General features: G+C 40.2%; 1 protein-coding gene across 5 annotated transcripts in view; it reads right to left on the bottom strand.

Moving 5' to 3' along the window:
• The window catches only part of CHRM3 (cholinergic receptor muscarinic 3), a 515,790-nt gene that overhangs the window by 69,680 nt on the left and 427,427 nt on the right, over window positions 1–18,683 (bottom strand). For 4 of the 5 annotated variants that reach the window (XM_050770803.1, XM_050770814.1, XM_050770781.1 and 1 more), the window contains one exon: window positions 15,112–15,238. The exons of the other annotated variant lie outside the window; for it this stretch is intronic. The gene's annotated coding sequence lies outside the window, so the exon portion shown is untranslated. The remainder of the gene's footprint in view (window positions 1–15,111; window positions 15,239–18,683) is intronic. 5 annotated transcript variants of the gene reach the window in all.

Raw genomic sequence — 18,683 nt, 5'->3', positions numbered from 1 at the left:
TAAATCATGCTGCTATAAAGACACATGCACACGTATGTTTATTGCGGCACTATTCACAATAGCAAAGACTTGGAATCAACCCAAATGTCCATCAGTGACAGACTGGATTAAGAAAATGTGGCACATATACACCATGGAATACTATGCAGCCATCAAAAAGGATGAGTTTGTGTCCTTTGTAGGGACATGGATGCAGCTGGAAACCATCATTCTTAGCAAACTATCACAAGAACAGAAAACCAAACACTGCATGTTCTCACTCATAGGTGGGAACTGAACAATGAGATCACTTGGACTCGGGAAGGGGAACATTACATACTGGGGCCTGTCATGGGGAGGGGGGAGGAGGGAGGGATTGCATTGGGAGTTATACCTGATGTAAATGATGAGTTGATGGGTGCTGACGAGTTGATGGGTGCAGCACAGCAACATGTATACATATGTAACAAACCTGCACGTTATGCACATGTACCCTAGAACTTAAAGTATAATAATAAAAAAAAATTAAAAAAATAATAAGTGAGGTAATGCATATGCTAATTAGCTTGATTTAGCCATTTCACAATGTATACATATTTCCAGACAAAACAAACTATATGTAATGTGTGTATGCATATGTGTATGTATGTGTCTCTATACATAGATATATAGTTTTGTAACTATACGGGACTTCTTTTCGTGGCAGAAAAACTATTTGGGGTCTGTGGGCCTAATGAAAAACAGCAAGTCAACAGGTAATAGAGTTTTACTCTCTCTTTTTCCTCCTTAGAGATAGCTGAAAGTTGAGTATCTGCACACAATGAAACTCTACAGTCAATCCCACTCGATCATTGGTAACCAATGTAATTGTTTTACCAAAATTCAACATGCCCTACCAAATCCCACATCCCTTTTAAATTCATCTCCAGAGCATAATAGCTCACAGTGCCTTCTGAATCTTCTGTCAAATTGTCACCTCCTCTAACACATACCATATTGCTACTATTCAAGGAGAGGCTGATATCAAAAGAAAAATCCAAGTTAAGTGTGCAAAGCCTCTATCAAATTTGAAGTCATCCTCAACTCGTAGGGACTAGTGAAAAGCCACACAACATGTTCTCCCTTAATCTTTGCTCATTACTAAAGTAGACACCTCGGGTCAATGTTACAGCAGCAGAGAGTCAGGGTGTCATGGAGCACAATGTGGGTGGATGGCCTCTGAGCAATCTGCTCTGGTAGCTGGCTCTTTGTAAACGGCCTAAAATTATGGCGCTTCCTCAGTGTTTGCTGCTGCCCACACGTGCACCATGAATCAAGGAACAATCACTTCACATGCCAGGGTGTTGGCAATGAATATTAATCACGAAGAAATGGAACAAACAGTGACGGTGCTCAGTTTTCCTAATACCATACTACAAACTGAAGCCATCCTAGAAATTCTGGAGAGAAAACACCATGGTAACCCTTTTTCTTATGTTAACTGACAATATTTACATTATTGAAAGAATATATAAATGCAAAAATGAGATATCTGTTGTCCTAAAGATTTCATTTGATTTGTCTTTTAAATGAGATCTTTGAAACATTTTCTCTTTATCTCAGAATAAGGGCCAGTTTTGTTCAGTAACAGTTCTAAATCGATCATCCTGCCATCCGTCAATGGTGTGTGCTACAGCTGCCTATGCTTTTTCCTCCAGGGCAGTAGACAGCATTTTGACACTAATGGTCGTTTTCTTGCTCACCGAATTGAATTTTTTTTGTGTATTATCTGTCACTTCCTCCCAAATATCAGTTTATTAGGAGTTAAACTGGAATTGCAGAACAAGATTGCTTCTTTGGGCATTATTAAGAATACAAAATCAATGCCGTGTGAAGTATTTGAGTGCTGCAGGCCACTGATTGGCTTTTAAATGAGCTATGGGGCATAGAAATCAGGTTAATGGGGTTAACGCTCTAATTTACACAGTATTCTAAGGTAACTGACTTCTTAATATATTTAATGAGATTAAATATATTAAATCTATTATATATTAAATATATATTAAATATATATTATATATATAAATATATATTTAATATATTAAATATAATTAAATATATATTAAATATATATTAAATATATTAAATAAATTTAAAAAAAGTCCACCATCAAAGTAAACTTACATATTTCTAAATGCACACGTAATGTACAGGTAAATTTATAGACAACTTCCTGGATGGATATATCTGAAACTGATAAATGAGGTTAGCTCTGGGGAAGACTGAGGTTGAGTGCTGATCAACAGAGGTGTCAGCTCCATCATTGTTATTTACAGTTTTTAGAGTAAAAGTGTATGCATGCATTATCATTTAAATGAAATATAAATTAATTAATAAAAATTGTGTTAACAACTCAAAAACCGAGGCCTTGGCTGGATGCAGGCTGCACCAGGGAATGACGTTCTTTCTTTACCTGCTGGGAGAAGAGCCCAGCCTATGTCTACCTTCCTTTCTTTCCTTCACTTCTACTCCAGCTGAGTGCTTTATGCAAAAGCACTTCTTTTCCCCCCACCACTGAATGTAATAGCAAACGTCCCAAAGCATTCATGGTACTGGTTGGTCTCTTTGTATGCCACTCTTCCCTTTCCTCTTTCTGTATAAAGGGTGAATATGAATAAGTGGACTCTTGATCTTGAATATTTTAAAACATTTAAGCCACGAGGAGGATAAATGGTACTGTTGCTCCTAAGCATCATATTCTGACATGGAATCTTTAACCACAAACGTTTGTCTTTGACCCAATCACTCTTTTCTGCCCAAACACCTTCCTTGGATTCCCATAATCTAGAATTAAGTTGAAGCTCTCTTGCCTGGTACTGTATGACTCGAAGTTACTATTCCAACCTATATCCCATACTTTCATTCATAGACCCCATAGTGCATTCCAAAAGCCCAACAGAGATCTGTCCCAGGAAAACTTAAAAGATGTGGTTGATCAGTATGCAGAACCACTGAGTGAATTATATGTCCTAATTGCATGCACTCTATAACAACACACTATTGAATCATCTCAATCATCTTCAATGGTGATACAGATCTAGAGGCAGTGAAAGTAGCTTTGAATTACAAGCTACAAGACCTACCCAAGTTTCAGTCCCAGCATGATTTGGGGCAAATTCATTAGCCCTGATATTCTTATTTGCCACAGGGAAAATAATATCTACCTTGTCTATCTTACGGAGTCATTTGGAGGAAAAAGTATTTTGAAAATGCCCTGAAGGGCCAATCAAATGGTCTTCCCTGAGTATATAAAAGCATATATACCTGCATTTTTCAGAAGTATCAGTTTCCCAGGGAAACACTTTAAATTTCTGCAGTAAGAGCTTTCTCTTCTTTACCTATTCTAATGTTTTACACATCAAAAGGTCCATAATATTTTACAGGACTTGTGGTTAGTAGTACAATGAGAATATGTGCGGGGAACCCTGTCATATCATGGGAAATTCTCCAGGTTTGAAGGGAGAAGATGCCAAGTCTACTTTATCACTAACCAGTTTTGTGACCAGATCACAAATCACCCAACCTTCTTGAGCATGGGTCGCATTGCCTATACAATAGGATACACTTTGTAGGCTTGTGGTAAGGAACATGAGATCATTTGCATACAAAATATGGCATGGCCATTTTAATGCGTTTAACAATGCTAACAGGAGGAATGAGAGAAGGAATGTGTTTGCCATGTGTTGTTTGACAATTACAGCCACCAAGATACCTATATATTGTAGAGTTGTCCAAAACTGCATGAAACAGATGGTGTTTGTGGTGTAGAATGGAATCTTTAACCACAAACATTTGTCTCTGATCAAATCACTCCTTTCTACCCAAACACCTTCCATAGATTCCCATCATCTAGAATTCAGTTGGAGCTCTGTTGCCTGGTATTGGATGATTCAAAGCTGCTATTCCAACCGATATCGCATACTTTCACTGTTAGACCCCATTCTTCAGTCCATATAAACTGCTTCCCACTAACCAAATAGTCCCTGGAATTTCTTCTGGCACTGTTTATCCACCACCTAGAATGTTATCTCTCATTTTTACACGTCCTGGCCTTTAAGATTCAATTCATATACAATTGCCCTCATGATCTTTCTCTGAGCCTTATATTTTGAAGTACTCTCTCTCTTCGTTAAAATGCCATAAAGCATTTTTATTTTACTATTTTTGCCTTTTAGTATTGTTATCTATGCACATGATTTATCTTCCCAACTACAATGTAAACTTTTGAGGGTAGAACTCTAGCTGTTTCAGCTTCATAGCAGGTACAACTTGGTCTCCTATGCTGCACCAAATAAAAACTTAATGAATGGGTAAGGAATGAATGGATGAGAGAAACTATGCTCAGTGGTTAAGATAGGAGAATATCAAACTCTAACTCTCTTCAGGAGACTGGTGATTGGAGATAAACAGGTAAAGTCAGCCATATATAAAATTCTGAAGGAGAAATGTCTCGTAATGATTATATAATTATGTAGTTAAGTACTTAAGCACACAGATACTTTGTTGGAATTCAAGTTCACTACTACGACCTTGCTGTGGTTACTGCTGTGCTTCACCTTAAGTTCCGTAGAGTCTAACTTAAAGCTTATAGAACATATTGTAATCATTACGTTTCTGGAATTGATGGGTTGCAAACTGTCTGTCAGGGTTTGCAGCTTACAAAGGATAGCAGGGTTGAGAGAGAGAAGAGGTGAGGACTTGTACCTGATCCCGGCTTCAGAGTCCTTCCCAGCTCACAGGTAATCGGTAATGTCAGGAACAAAAAGATCTGGAGACAAGAAGTTGGATTTGATGATTTCTACAGCTTCATTCTCATTTTGCAGTTCTAGGTGCTTGGAGATTTCTCTGGCACTCTTGATCTGTCATTATGGATGTGTCAAATGTATCGCTTTGTTGGCTCCAAACAGAGTCTTCAAAGGGCAAGCGTGGAAATGAAAGAAAAGTAAGACGCGCTCTCCCTGCCTCGTACATCATGAGAAACAACAGATTCCCATCATGGTCTAGCTAGCCTGTGACTGATCCGTGGAGCACGAAACCAAAATGTTGCATTTTTTTCTGCTTACAACCCTGTTTATCATGCATTACTGACAGTAGGAAAGGATACTGACATTGTGTGGTCCAAAGAGTCCTCATAATTGCCTCTCCCCTCCAGTCACCTTTTTTTTTTTTTTTTTTTGAGATGGAGTCTTGCTCTGTCACCAGGCTGGAGTGCAGTGGTGCTATCTCAGCTCACTGCAACTTCCACCTCCTGGGTTCAAGCGATTCTCCTGCCTCAGCCTCCCAAGTAGCTGGGATTACAGGCACGTGCCGCCAAGCCCAGTTAATTTTTGTATTTTTAGTGGAGACGGGGTTTCACCATGTTGGCCAGGATGGTCTCGATCTCTTGACTTTGTGATCTACCTGCCTTGGCCTCCCAAAGTGCCAGGATTACAGGCATAAGCCACTGCGCCCAGCCACCTCCACCCATCTTATAAGTGAAGAAACCTTCCTTTTGTTACTCATTCCTGCACACATAGACAGTGGTCTAGGAATCCTACGAGGGTCTGCTCTCAGGTGAAAAGGAGGTTTGAGGTGAAAAGGGATGGCAGAATGAACTTGGCTTCCCCACTTCTAGCAGAGCATAGTGTTATTAAAGGACAGGAGGGCTCCTACTGTAGTTCCACAACCAAGAAAAATACTGGAATAGAAATAACATAATCATGGGGATTTTTATCAATTGAAATACATGCATATTCTGCCTGTTAAAAAAAGCAGAAAATGATTTGATATGTCTCCATTCAGCAAACATGGTGCCAGCTTGGATGCTTGATTACATAACAGAATGGAGAAAAACACACCTCCTCTAAAGCTACACCCTTTCTCAATCCCAGGATAAGACTTTGTTTTTGAAATAGCTGTGGGAGACAGGACTAAAACAACTAGCATTTCCTGCTGTTCTCTGAAATGTTCCTATTTTTCACTGGTGGACTGCTGGCTGGGGAACTGGTCACTAAGCTTTGTCAGTATGAAGCCAGTATGCCCCTCAGTTGAAACAAGAGGTCACACCAGGTCATTGGCTGGAATCTGCAGCCAGCTGCATCCCCATAAAATACCATCCGTGCCGGCACACACATAGCATGGATCTTTTTCTTCTCTACAACTGTATCTCCATCAACTCAAAAGAAGCGGCAAGGACATGATGCAAGGTTGGCAATTTGGATCTTTGATGCTTATTAACTTGACATTGAGTCCCCCATGCCTACTTCCATTCAATTTGTTAAAACCTAAAATGTGGTAATTCAGGTCCATGTTCGTTCATTCTTCTGAATCAGCAGGCTTCTAAATTTTTAACTGTGTCCTATGGAAATAAACACAGTTTTCTTTGTGACCCAGTGCACACACATACACGGAGAAATAATTTTCATGTGATAATACCTCACTCTGTGGGAGGTACTTGGATGTCTTCTATTCTATGCCATTCAAAATAAATACAAACGTTCTTCCTAATGCACTAAGTTGATTTCATGACTTGAAATTTGAAAACCATTGTTTAAACCTCGAAAGGCTTTGATGGTCGAAAACCAAGCCTTATCAGTCTCCGTCTCTTAGAGTGCCTTTGCACATAGAAGAAAGCCAAGAAATGTTGTTAAATAAATAATCATTTTCCAAGTGAAAAAAGAATCTCTTCGACAGCATTGCCCAAACAATCTTTTTCCTTCCCTATTTGTGTTGCAGTTGTGCAGCGAACATAGTGGGCATTCATCAGTTGCTTACGGAAGGACTACAGAAACCTTTAAAAGATTCATGCTTAGTGTCTTCATTGACTTAGTGTCTTCATTGAAGGAAGGAATAAGAAAAGGGGAAAGAAAGGAAGAAAGGCAGAGCCAGCTCTGTTCATCTTCAAACAAAAGACGTAAAATGATGCTGGCACGGAGGATCCGGAAAGACTGAAGATCTGCCCAGTTTCCTGTTGGCCAGCGAGATATCCATGTGGTTTATAATTTAATCATTGCTAGACAAAACACTGCTAAAGGGGGAAACATGTTTAAATCACAATGGCAATTTAAGGTAGAATATGACTTGTCCCTTGACATCTAGCCCCATTACCTGAATCTTCAGTAAACTGATCCTCTAGAATCTCCAAGTAATGAAAATGACCTAATTCGCCTAGAACCAAAGCTCACCCATATTTCCATTTGCTTATCCTGTACCACTGACTTTAGACATACAACTGAGTGTATGTGTTAAACGTAAGCCTCAACATGTTTATGTAAAAAAAATTTCCCTAAGAAAATATATTCAAGGTATACCCAGTGAATATCATTGAGAACTTTGTTACAATTAGTGTGGTACTAGTTCGTAGGGTAGAAAAAAGTGAAATCTGAACAGTTCTCAGTCTAGTTGGTGGAGGCAGCTGCATACACAGTAAGCCATGCTACTGTACTTCAAGTGTTGTGCTATAGGTCTGAGCAAGGGGCCATGAATACTCAGAAAGATAGCCAGACATTCTGCCTTCAGGGGGAGTGATGATTGAGCAGATCTTTGAAGACTGGGTGGGAATCACCTAAAGTCGAAGGATAAAGAGCATTTGGCTCAGTGGGGAGTGTATGAACTTGGCTGTCAGGAGCAGGTAAGTGTAGAATGCTTTGGGGATTGCTTAGTGGGTGGGTATTTCTATTGCCTAAAGGTCTACGGTGCAGGGAGAGAGAATAAGCCCCTCACCAAGTTCGGGAAGCTGAGGCAGGAGAATCGTTTGAACCTGGGAGGCAGAGGCTGCAGTGAGCCAAGATCGTGCCATCGCACTCCAGCCTGGGGGACAGGGTGAGACTCTGTTTCAAAAAAAATACATTAAGTTGAGAAGAAACGTGGATATCATAGTAGGGAGTTGAGTATTTATTGAACGTTTAAACATGTACTACTTTGCTTTTCCTCTAATTGTTGAGTGTGTGCAAATTTTATCCTCCCCAGTTTGTGTGTGTGTGTGTGTGTGTGTGTGTGTGTGTGTGAGACGTGGAAGTATACAGCCAGAAGGGGATTGAGGTTATTTAGCACCAAGCAACTAATTTTATACATGAAGAAACAGAAGCATAAGTCATTTAGTTAGAAGGGTCTTTTCCCGGGGACTGGAGAGAACTCAGCTATGTATCTATTTGCATACAGATAGAAAGTAATCTTCCTGCTGCTGTTGTATAGACTGGCTGTTAGTCAAGAAGAAAAACAGCTCATTGTTTATTTAAATTGAGCAGGAAGGAAATGCAGGAGCAGGTGGGTGTAGCCGATAATCTCACTATTCAGGACATCAGGACACAAAGGAGTATGGTATAAAGGTAGCTTTGATTTGGACACTTTCCAAGGGAGCTGAGCTCCAGAAGCACCAGAAGGACTTGGTAATGAGGCAGTTTTATGGCTAAAGTTATCCCAAGCCAGAGCCTTCAGAGTCCACCAGGGAATCTGTTACACTCAGTTATCAACAGCATGCACGGAAGGTTGTCCCCTCCTCGGGAATGTATCAATAAAAAAGTTAGTTCTCCTCAGCCAGCGTGCAGGAATTCCTCTGCTTGGTAACAGTGAGGTTTTGGGGAAAGGCCAAAATCCCACGAATAGCGCTGGGTCTGAGAGTATTAGCCTCTTTTGTTGAGTCCTGGTTTTGACCTCCACTGGGATGTAGTGTGAGGGCCAAAGGATAAGAGGTGACCCAGGAAGATGCTCCTCTGAAAGTCACCACCTGGAGGAGTTGGAGAGACTTCCTTTCACCTGGTTCTTCTCTTGGTTTCCATGGACATCAAGCCTGAGTCTAGACTATATTCATCCTAGTCATAGGACAAAGCCAGGGTTTCTTTGCAGGAGCAGTCAAGGAGCTTGCTTGGAAAGATCCTATCCCAAGCGGAGAAAGAACTGACGTATACAGACCTGACGCAAGGAAAAAGCTTTACTTCTAGAGGGAGTGACAAAGTCAGCTTAACCTCTGGTCCAGGCTGGCCCAAATTCAAGTCAGTACTGAAGAATAGCTTCATTAAAATATCTGTGGGGACTGAGATACAAGGCTTTGTAGCTTATGAAATCTGCACAATGGTTCCAGAGATGGTTTGTTTTTTTTAATTTTTTAAAAAATTTTATTATTATACTTTAAGTTCTAGGGTACATGTGCACAACATGCAGGTTTGTTACATATGTACACATGTGCCACGTTGGTGTGCTGTACCCGTTAACTCGTCATTTACATTAGGTATATCTCCTAATGCCATCCCTCCCCACTCCCCTCACCCCATGACAGGCCCCGGTGGGTGATGTTCCCCACCCTGTGTCCAGGTGTTCTCATTGTTCAGTTCCCACCTATGAGTGAGAACGTGCAGTGTTCGGTTTTCTGTCCTTGCGATAGTTTACTCAGAATGATGGTTTGGGCATTTGAGCCAGAGCGACTCCATTTTGAGTGAGGGCTGGGAAAAATGAGGCTGGGACCTGCTGGGTTGTGTTCCCAGAAAGTTAGGCATTCCTAGCCTCTGGATGTTTATGGTAAAGGGAACAGACTGATGACGTTTACTAAACAGGCCAGACTCAGGAGTGTCCTGATATCCCAATATCTTGAGAACAGAAGCATTCCTAATTTTGCTCTAAAGATAATAATATTGATACGTGCAAAATATAGTAATTAAGAAAATTAATCCTTTGTCACAAACCCATGTAGCAGAGCAGCATGTCCCCATGATCTTTTTTTTGATTCTGTATATAAACACGTATTGCATCTAGGATGAACGTGTTCTTCCTCTTACTCTTGGGAATGCGTTACTCTGTCTATGGAGCAGCTGTTGTTTCACTGTTTTACTTTCTTCATAAATTTACTTTTTTGCACTGCAGACTTGCCCTGAATTCTTCCTCGGGTGAGATCCAAGAACCCTCTCTTAAAGTCTGGATCAGGACCCCTTCCCGGTAAGAGTTTCTCTATTGCTAAGGAAGGCTGGGAGGGTTTCTTAGCATGTTCAAGTAAGGAATGACTACAGCGGAGGCTGCTTCCCTTTCTAAGAACGAAGACAAACACTAGGGATTTTGCTAAGAAAAAGTCATTCAAAGTTGTACACTTTGCCATGGAAATACAGATGTGCTTAATGGCAGCACCAGATTCCAGTTTGCTTTCTGCAACTGTGGCAGCTTTTTGTTTTTTTTTTCTTTTCCCCCTCAGTTTGACAAAATTATAAAGGAAGAACAAAAATGTGACAAAAGGTAACTGGCTGGCCATGAACCCGTGAAAAAGCATGACCTCCTCCAGAAATCAGGGGGCCGGCCGTACAATGGCGGGACCATCAGGCTCGCATGCAGCTGCTTCCTCTCAAGCGATTTTACCATAAAACATGCAGTGACAGCTTCTGTCCTAGACCACAAGCAGGCAGAGTTAATTATTTTCTTCATTTCCATAAAGGTCAGAAACCAAAAATGAGCATGACAACTGAGGCAAAAGTGTGATGGTCTTTCGGTAAATACACAGAGAAAGCACATCCCATAAAGCGTGCTAGCGGCTGTTTGCCTTTTGGAAAGGATGCTTCTAGGAGGAAAATAATAGTTTCTAACTGCTTAAAAGCGTTACTGCCTAATTCCTCATAAAACACACAAATACTGGCTTTAATCTATATAACACCTGATTTCATGGCCAGGACACTTAGCCAGTGGTATTCCAGAATGCTGTTGGCCAAGGATCCTCCCCTCCCACATGGCACTTACATGTCCGGCTCAGGCAGCCCCAGGCCTCACATGTGCAATTGAACTTCTGACTTAATTTGCAGAGGACAGATATTTGCCAGGCTATGCTTGAAACGACAAACTATCTCTTTTCTTAAGACTCCCAACAGTTCCATCAGTCTGTTTGATATTCTTTCTATAACCACAGACAAAATTAGAGGATGAGTTCTCATTTTTTCTGTTTATGTCTGTTAAAATGGCCAGAACACTTACCATGATAGGGTCTGAAACAGAAATGTATTAAACAAGTCAAAGAAAAATGGTTCCTTCCAGTATTCTGACGCTGTGTTCCCTTAATTGATCAAGAGGGCATTGGTAAGGCACTTGGCAGAGAGGGCTCTGAGGAAGGCCCAGCAGTCGGCCATTCTCCTGTTCTGTCCAGTCCCAAGGGGAGAGACCACCAGGAGCTTCCTCTGGTGTTCATACATCAAAGGATTATAGATGGAATTAAGGCCTTAGAAACCATCTCGTTCAATATCTTCCATTTAGAGTTAAGAAAACGGAGAGGGGAAATGACCGAGTCAGCGTCTCCTGACTGGTGAGGGTGCACTTGGTTTGGCCCTGTTGTCCTGACTCGCTGGGCTGTGCTCTTTCTTCTAAGCAATGCTGCTTTTACCTCTCGGTGACATGTGACAAAGTAGTCAATAATAACGAAATGTTATATGGCACTGCCCTTTCTTAAATGTACTTTTAAAATACAAAGTCCATATTAAAAAAATAAAAATCCCATACACAAAGCAAGCCAATTTTGAAAATCTCATGGAATGAATAGGGGAACTTTCCACCTCCTCAAGCCCATTGGTACGAAATGTTCTGAAATTAGGAGACTGAGGAACCACCAGTCAAAAATGTGGTTGTTCCGGGGGTGGGGTGAGAGGCTGTAGGGTGGTCCTGCAAAGGCTGGGTATAGGAGGCTAGTGGTGTCCACAGCTCAGGGACATCATTGGTCCTCTTTGCTCACAGGGACAATGTCACCATGAATGGCCTTGTTTTCTTGTAAGTAACTCTTTTTTTTTTTTGAGATGGAGTCTCCCTCTATTGCCCAGGCTGGAGTGCAGTGGTGCAATCTCCACTCACTGCAACCTCCGCCTACTCGGTTCAAGTGATTCTCCTGCCTCAGCCTCCTGAGTAGCTGGGACTACAGGCACGCACCACCACGCCTGGCTAGTGTTTTTGTGTTTATAGTAGAGACGGGGTTTCACCATATTGGCCAGGCTGGTCTCAAACTCCTGACCTCGTGATGCACCCGCCTCAGCCTCCCAAAGTGCTGGGATTACAGGCGTGAGCCACCATGCCCGGCCATAAGCAACTCTTATCCACGTGTGTTCCACAGACATTTCATTTCTGAATCCTCATTTCTTTTCTGAATCCTGAAGGCATCATGTTAAATTTCACATACACCGCTTAAGTCACACAAATTTTGACTGAGGGTGGAGAGGTAAAGAATGTAATATTAATATATTTTCTAGCACTTTGCATGTATTATCTCTTTTAGTCCTAACAGCAACCTCAAGAAGTTAATCTTTATTTGACAGATGTATGAATGTAAGCTCAGAAAGAATTTCCACAAATACTTAGGACCACTAAATGAGCAGAGCAGGATGAACTGAGTTCTTTCAGATTTGAAAATCCACGATGTTTTAAAAAGGCACATTTCCCAAGTGGTCCATCCTAAATGACAGTTCCAAGGCCCAGGTATCATTTTGCTATTAAATTCCTTGAAATAATCGCAGAGATTTCAAATACCAAGTATTTTTCAAATTCTTTAAAAATAGAGGTAGGTACAGTATTTGAGTAGAGATAAAAATAATAATTATAAGGGGCTCTTAGTTGGTGTTTCTATGTGTCAGGCAACGTTCTAAGTGCTCATTGGACATTAACTCATTTGATTATCCCAGCAATTCTGAGGCTCTGAGGGAAGTACTACTGTTATTCTCATTTTAGAGACAGGGAAATCGAGCACAGAGAGGGCCAGTAATTTTCCCAAGATCACACAGTAAGTGGCAAAGCTGGGTTTCACATCGAGGCAGTCTGCCTCTGAGACCCTGCTTTAAGCACTCTGCGGTGCCGTCTGTCCTAGCCTTCCCCAACCTGAAGACCACATGAGTCAAACAATTTTTAGTAAAACGGTTATAAGATGAAACACAAAAGATTGATAAATTGAAATTTATCTGAAAACACACGCTTTTTTAGTATGGAAAATAAAATACGGTAACAGATAGCTCGTGTTTTATAACCCTCAACTTGCTGGAATAATCCTTGATCTCAATGGAAACCAAGCCAATCAACATAAAAAATTTAAAATTTCCTTCCTTTTTCAAAAAAAAAAAAAAATTTCACTTCTTGCAGTCAATTGAACTAATTCCTTCCCTGTCCCAGGGGGCTGTACCAACTGGGAAAGCCTTTGACCAAACTGACACCAATACCATAGCTTTTGGTAGGAGAGGCCCAGACTTGCAAAGCTAGCGGGTTTTCTTACTTTATAATTGAGGAAACTGAAGCTCAGAAAGGCCAAAATTCCCATTGTTGGAATTAGACTTAGAACTGTCAGTTCTACTCATATCTACAGTTAAACAATCCACTTCAGCGCAGAGATTCATTACCTTCAGCCTGCTTTAATCACAGAGATGGAAAGAAATTAAAACAAAGCAAAAACAATAACAACAACAACAACAAAAGCAACATCAAGGACATTTCAAGAAAGCAAGTGTCTGCACACCTGCTGCAGCGGGTCACATAAAGTCACAGATCTAGCCCTCGTAATGCATCCCATCCATCAGCAGGTCCCTTTGGCTCTATTTTAAATTTGCCCCAAATCTTAGTCCAAGCCATGACCACCTCCTGAAAGTCTCTTAAGTGGTCTCCTTTGTTCATCTTGGATCTCCTTCCATCCGCTGTCTGCACAGCAGGCAGAGTGACACTCCCAAAACATAACCCAGATCACATCATTCCTTAGCACAGGATCCCTCTGATACCTTCCATTTTCTTAGAGCAAAATCTGCATTGATATTCTTGCTCCCAGCTGCCTTCCCAATCTTATCTCACACCCCTCTCCCTTTGCCCACTGTTCTCTGTCCATACTGCATCGATGCTGTTCCTGGACTGCTCCAAACATGCTCCCACCTCAGGCTTTTACACCTCCTCATTTGTCTTCGTTGACGTGGTCCCTTCCCAGAGAGCACCCTCACTTCAATCAGTTCTTTGCTTAAATGTTACCATATTAGACTGTCCTTCCCTGAGTACACTATATAAGCCATCTTATTCATGCTCTACCCTTTGTAATCAGTTTTCTTCATGCCAGTTATGGTCCCACAACATTGTGTGTGTATATGTGTGTATGTATATATACACCTGTGTGTGTATCTATGTGTGTGTACCTATATAGGTGTATATATATCTATGTGTGTATATATCTATATGTATGTATATATACGTGTATATTTATGTGCATGTGTCTGTGTGTATTTGTGAATGTGTGTATCTACGTGTATGCATATCTATGTGTATGTAACTGTGTGTGTCTACGTATGTATATATGTGTCTGTGTGTGAATATCCGTGTGTGTACATATGTGTATCTCTCTGTGTTGACGTGTGTATTTGTGTGTCTATTTGTGTATGTGTATTTGTTTTTCCTAACAGAAACGTAATCTCAAAGGCAGCAGTAGCTGTGTTTACTTCACCATTGCCTCCCTTGTGTCTAGAATGTAGTAGGTGTTTAATAAATATGTGTTGAATGAGGAATAAATAATTTATGATAAGAACAGAAATCTGAAACACAAAGTTAAATTGTCTCCCATGTGTTAGAAAAAAGAATGTAAAGAATTACATGCTGCACTTTATAATGATTTTTTAATTTAAAATACATTAAAGGTGTTCTAGTATTTCATACTTAGATACTGTAAAAATATTTGCAGTTCAATGTGATTTACTGCCTCGAATGAATTCATGAACAGGTAACGTTTTACTATTAGGTGGTAACTATGTTGAATTTTTTTTTTTTTTTGCGGGTTAAATTTGTATTTATAAGATTTAAAAATTATCTGTGCATAGTAAACTATATGATGCTTATTAGGTTTATACAATCTCTTAGCAAAAATAATATGAGTAATAGGTAATTTTCAGTGAAATGTGCTATTTCTAGGCACTAATCTAAACCTTTTACCCACCCTATGCCATTTAATCTTCAAGAAGCCTGTGTGGTAGGTAGGAACTGTCATTACCTTCAACATATAAATGAGGAAGCGAAGACACAGAGAGTTAAAATATCCTAATTGAGGTCACACAACTAATCAACAGTGGCCAGAATACAAAAAGGCAATTTGTCCATTCTTCTATTCAGTCATCCATTTTTTAATTAAAAAAAACACCTCTGTGTACTTACAATCTACCAGGAACTGAGTTATGTAACAAGGATGCAAAACAGTGACGTAATCTCTACGGTCATGATGATCCCGGCATAGGACAGAGGAGTGGACCAGATGTCAGGCTGCCCAAGAGACCAGCTCCACCTGGGGAGACAGAAATCAGGCAAGGAGTCAGTTCCTTCTCCCACTTTGGATTCCTGTTTTTAATGGTGGAGTCATTAAGCATCATAGAATGATCCAACGTCTCTGTTTTCCCTCCCTAGAGTCTTCAACTGAAGTCATAAAAGAAAGGGACTATTTCAGTACCAAGTTACCTAAGTGTTAATGTTTGGTTCTGTGGGTGGCCTTGAATTTGTAACTTTGCAGCGTGCCACTCTTGCTTCATTTCATCCAGGTTTTTCTTGACATCTGAAGAGGCAGTATCTCTAGGGAGTATATTTTTGTATTTCTCCATATGTTGCTTTTTGTCTCCTCACATATATTGCCAATAAGACTTGTGAGTTCCACCACAGGCCAGCTCTGCAACTTATGTTTAGTGTTGGCCTGGAAAGAAATATTATTATTTTCATTGGTTCATGTCTTTTCCTCTATTGTAGAAATGATCTTTTCCTGCATTTTCCCTCAACAGATTGAGGCATTTTCTTCCATCTTATTTGATCCGTATTTTGTACATTGCTCACAGGTTTTTCTCATTCAGGATCGTGTTTGCTTCTACCCTTTATCAAAAATCTCTTTAACAAAGTACCCTCCTCCCATATTAACCCTGTAGCTCTTCCAGTGATTACGTTTCCCGATACTTTTCATTTTTCCTTTCCTGTAGATTAAGGTAATTTTTTTGTATATTTGGTTCTTTGCCACAGTCCTCTCCTTGAAATCTAGGCTACATTGACCTTGGTTTCCTCCAGAACATGGCTGCCACATAATACTGAAACCAGAGATGCACTGATGCTGAAGAACTTTTTTGCTTCTCTCTCTCTTTCTCTTAGGTAGTCACTTTGCAGTCATATTCAAGTATGCCCATAGAGCATATTTACTCATCTAATGTTTCCCGTGTTTACAGAACAAATGGCAACAGGGACTATAAGATAGCAAAATGCAGCATCTCTTAAATTCCTTACAACCAAATGGGGAGCAAGGGTGGTGGGGAAGAGCATATGTGATTTTAAAAAAGATTTTTTAAAAATTGTAGTAAAATACATGTAACATAAAATTTACCATGTTAACCATTAGGTGTAAAATTCAGTGGCATTAAGAATATTCGCAATGATATATATCCTTCCCTTGAATATTTTTCATCTTATAAAACTGAAACTCTTTACCCATTAAACAATACCTCTGCATTTTCCCTCTTCCCAGTTCTCAGCAACCAGCATTCTATTTTTGGAGTCCACAAATTCCACTACTCTATGTTCCTCATGTAAATGGTATCGTATAGTATTTGTCATTTTGTGACTGGCTTATTTCACTTGGCATAACGTCCTCAAGGTTCATCTATGTTATTGAATGTATTAGAATTTCCTTCCTGGACAGGCGCAGTGTTTCACACCTGTAATCCCAGCACTTTGGGAGGCTGAAGCAAGAGGATCACTTGAGCCCAGGAGTTAGTTCAAGGCTGCAGTGAGCTATGATCGCACCACTGCACTTCACCCTGGGAAAAAGAGCAAGACACTGTCTCTAAATAAAAAAAAAAAAAAAAAAAAAAAAGAATTTCCTTCCTTTTTAGGACTGAATGATATTCTGTTGTATGTACACATTACATTTTATTTATCTATTCATCCATCAATGGACACTTAGGTTGTTTCCGTCTTTTGGCTATTGTGAATAATGCTGCTATGAACGTGGGTATCTGTTACATCATGAGTAATTCTTTTGTTTTTTGAGAAAGCGTCTTGCTCTGTCACCCAGGCTGGAGTGCAGTGGCACAATCCCAGCTCACCGCAAGCTCTGCCTCCCAGGTTCATGCCATTCTCCTGCCTCAGCCTCCCCAGTAGCTGGGACTACAGGCACCCACCACCACGCCCGGCTAATTTTTTGTATCTTTAGTAGAGACGGGGTTTCACTACGTTGGCCAGGACGGTCTTGACCTCCTAACTTCGTGATCCACCCGCCTCGGCCTCCCATACAGGCATGAGTCACCGTGCCCGGCCCACATCGTCAGTAATTCTAAAACTCAAAGTCACAGAACGACAATAACATACATACACGAGAACTTACAGCCGTATGTAAGTGCCGAGTGTACTGTGGGAATCACTGAAATCAAGTGAGAACTTTATAGAAGATGGAATTATTGAGCAGCACTTTCAAGGTACCAAGAGATAAGATTTGAAGGCAAACAGAGAGGGAGGGCGCTTGGCATATTTGTATTGTGCATATAATAATCATAAAAGTTGAGAAATAAATGATATAGAGGGCGGAGCAGGGATGGGATGTTCTTTAGGCTAGAATAGATAGTGCTGGCCTGAATAGATGAGAAGAATGCTAGTGAATTGATATAAAATATTAATGACTATGATTTTAAAGTTTTCACAGAGCAATCGCTACAATGAAGCAATTGTGAATTTCTCAGAATTAAAAAGGCATCCACTGGACTGTAGGTCCCGTAAGGCAGGCCTGAAGCAATTTGCTTTGCCCACCCCTGTAACCCAGTGCCGATCACAGCGTGTGCACTGGCAGGTGCTCAATAAATGTATGTTAAATACATGAATGAATGCATGAACTGCCAAGGATGATTGCCACTGATGAAGATGGGCTAAAGTTGAGAAGGCTGAAGTTGCAGGTTTTATTTGAAGGAATCAGGTCTCATTGGAATAGCTGAAAGAAATAACAAAGGTATGGGATCTGAAATACTTTAAGGAGGAAGAATCTTTCAGGCAAAGCCACTAGATCTCCTTGGTTAGGATTTTGCTTATAACTATCGTCAATACCTGTGTTAGTTTGTCCTATGTTACTATAACTTTTTATAACTGGTGAGTATTTTAATAGATGTTAATTGTTTTCCTCTCTACCCTAGATGTGCTCTTAATAGCTAATTCTGTTTTACAAGGCTCACTTTTGGTCGGTATTTTCTTGTTAAGATAATCATAATTCTAAGGATATAGGGAACACAAAGATGATTCTAATTTATAGATATACAAATTGTTTTTGACTGCTTTTCCCTCTTACAGGGAAAAAGAATCAATATATTCATTAATTACCTTTTGCTTATCTGTAGATAAGAGGTTTTTATCATTTTCACCTAACTTTGTGATTATATGCCAGCAATAAATGAAATTCTATTGGCATTGTACAAGTATGGAAGTTGGGGGCTGGATTGTCTTATACAGCAAGCAAGGGAAAAAGTCTACATTTGCATGTTGAAACACCTCGATTGAAGGCACCGAGTCCACCTTCTGTAATCTTTGGTCCTAAATGGAAGAGGATCCATGTATTTGCTGACTGTTGTTCTTTGCCGTGGCTCACACCATGGCATCTTTGGTGATAGAATTGCAAAGCTTCTCTATGCTACATTCAAGATATAAAACAAGTGGTTATATTTTAGAGGAGAGAACAAAGATGTGTGATACGATGGCATGAGGAGCTGGAGTGAAAT

This window comes from Macaca thibetana, chromosome 1 (genome assembly GCF_024542745.1).
Source record: "Macaca thibetana thibetana isolate TM-01 chromosome 1, ASM2454274v1, whole genome shotgun sequence".
Lineage (NCBI taxonomy): Eukaryota > Metazoa > Chordata > Mammalia > Primates > Cercopithecidae > Macaca > Macaca thibetana.
Note: the sequence above shows the minus strand (reverse complement) of the source record. Positions and strands in the feature narration are given on the sequence as shown.